This window comes from Pseudophryne corroboree, chromosome 8, assembly GCF_028390025.1.
Source record: "Pseudophryne corroboree isolate aPseCor3 chromosome 8, aPseCor3.hap2, whole genome shotgun sequence".
In the NCBI taxonomy this organism is placed as follows: Eukaryota; Metazoa; Chordata; class Amphibia; order Anura; family Myobatrachidae; genus Pseudophryne; species Pseudophryne corroboree.
This window is the reverse complement of record NC_086451.1, coordinates 124,971,908-124,974,095: the sequence shown is the minus strand read 5'-3', so window position 1 is coordinate 124,974,095 and position 2,188 is coordinate 124,971,908.

The following is a 2,188-nucleotide window of genomic DNA, read 5'->3' as shown; positions in this document are numbered from 1 at the left end:
TTCTCTCAAAGTATGTCCGTCTCCTCAGGCACAGTTTCCTAGACTGAGTCTGGTAGTAGGGGCATAGAGGGAGGAGCCAGCCCACACTATCAAATTCTTAAAGTGCTCCTAGTGGACCCGTCTATGGGGGTAATTCCAAGTTGATCGCAGCAGGAAATTTTTTAGCAGTTGGGCAAAACCATGTGCACTGCAGTGGGGGGGGGGGGGGGGGGGGCAAATATAACATTTGCAGAGAGAGTTAGATTTGGGTGTGGTGAGTTCAATCTGCATTCTAAATTGCAGTTTAAAAATAAAGCAGCCAGTATTTACCCTACACAGAAACAATATAACCCACCCAAATCTAACTCTCTCTGCACGTGTTATATCTGCCCCCCCCCCCCCCCCCCCTGCAGTGCACATGGTTTTGCCCAACTGCTAAAAAATGTCCTGCTGCTAACAACTTGGAATTACCCCCTATACCCCCATGGTACTAAATGGAACCCCAGTATCCTCTATGGACCACGAGAAAAGGATTTACCGGTAGGTAATTAAAATCCTACTTTTTTAACACTCTCTCGTTTGGAAGCATATTGTGACTGGCCTTTTAATGCATGAGTGCAACATGGCCTAGCACATATTAAATACAGAAAGCAGAAGTGGTTTCTTCTCTTGCTCCTAACTCCTTAAAGACCTATCCATGGCCATACTTCCCTAAATACTTGTCAGATCTCAGAAGCTAAGCAGGAAAGGCATGGTCAGTACTTGGATGGGAGACCAACTGGGAATACTAGATGCTGTGGGCATTCAGGGGGTCATTCACATCTGATTGCTCGCTAGCAGTTTTTTGCAGCACTGCGATCAGATAGTCGCCGCTTAAAGGGGAGTGTATTTTAGCTGTGTAAGTGTGTGATCGCATGTGCAGCCGAGCGGTACAAAAAGATATTTTGCCGTTTCTGAGTAGCCAAGGACTTTCTCAGCCACTGCGATCACTTCAGCCTGTCCGGGACCGGAATTGACGTCAGACACCCACCCTGCAAACACTTGAGTATGCCTGCGTTTTTCCAACTACTCCCAGAAAATGGTCAGTTGCCACCCAGAAACAACTTCTTCCTATCAATCTCCTTGCGATCGGCTGTGCGAATGGATTCTTCATAAAACCCATTGCACAGCAATGATCCACTTTGTACCTGTGCAACTTGCCTGTGCATTGCAGTGCATACACATGCGCAGACCTGATCGCAGCACAGCGAAAAAAGCTAGCGTGCGTTCAGGTCTTAATGACCCCTTAGTGCCCAGGAGACTTTCAATTCTAAATCTCTAGAGCCCTCTTCCTGATCTATACTATCTTATGATTGATTGACACAGACTATATATTCACGTATCTTCTTGCGTATTCAGTGATTACAGGATTCCTCCTACTGCTTTAACTATAAAGGGAATCCGTTAATATATAACTCATATTTTCATCCAAATATTTTAACCTGAAACTATTTTTGTTAAACAGGTACTCAAGTTGCTTTATCCTCAATCAAGCAAATGTGCTTGCATCAATAGTTATTTTTATTTTTATAAGAGGAAATGAATAAAGGTAAATTTCTAAATAATCTAAATACACATCATTATATTCAAATAAATTCTTGAAATATCTTTTCAAATGAGTGCTCCCCAAAAAAAACATTTTTTTTGTCTTTATCTTCTAACCTCAACTGCAGTCTAATGTACAAATCATCTGGGAGCACCGCAAATAAAACAATGGGGGTCATTCCGAGTTGTTCGCTCGGTAAAAATCTTCGCATCGCAGCGATTTTCCGCTTAATGCGCATGCGCAATGTCCGCACTGCGACTGCGCCAAGTAAATTTGCTATGCAGTTAGGATTTTTACTCACGGCTTTTTCATCGTTCTGGCGATCGTAATGTGATTGACAGGAAATGGGTGTTACTGGGCGGAAACAGGCCGTTTTACGGGCATGTGGGAAAAAACGCTACCGTTTCCGGAAAAAACGCAGGAGTGGCCGGAGAAACGGGGGAGTGTCTGGGCGAACGCTGGGTGTGTTTGTGACGTCAAACCAGGAACGACAAGCACTGAAATGATCGCAGATGCCGAGTAAGTCTGAAGCTACTCAGAAACTGCTACGAGGTGTGTAATCGCAATATTGCTAATACATCGTTCGCAATTTTAAGATGCTAAGATACACTCCCAGTAGGCGGC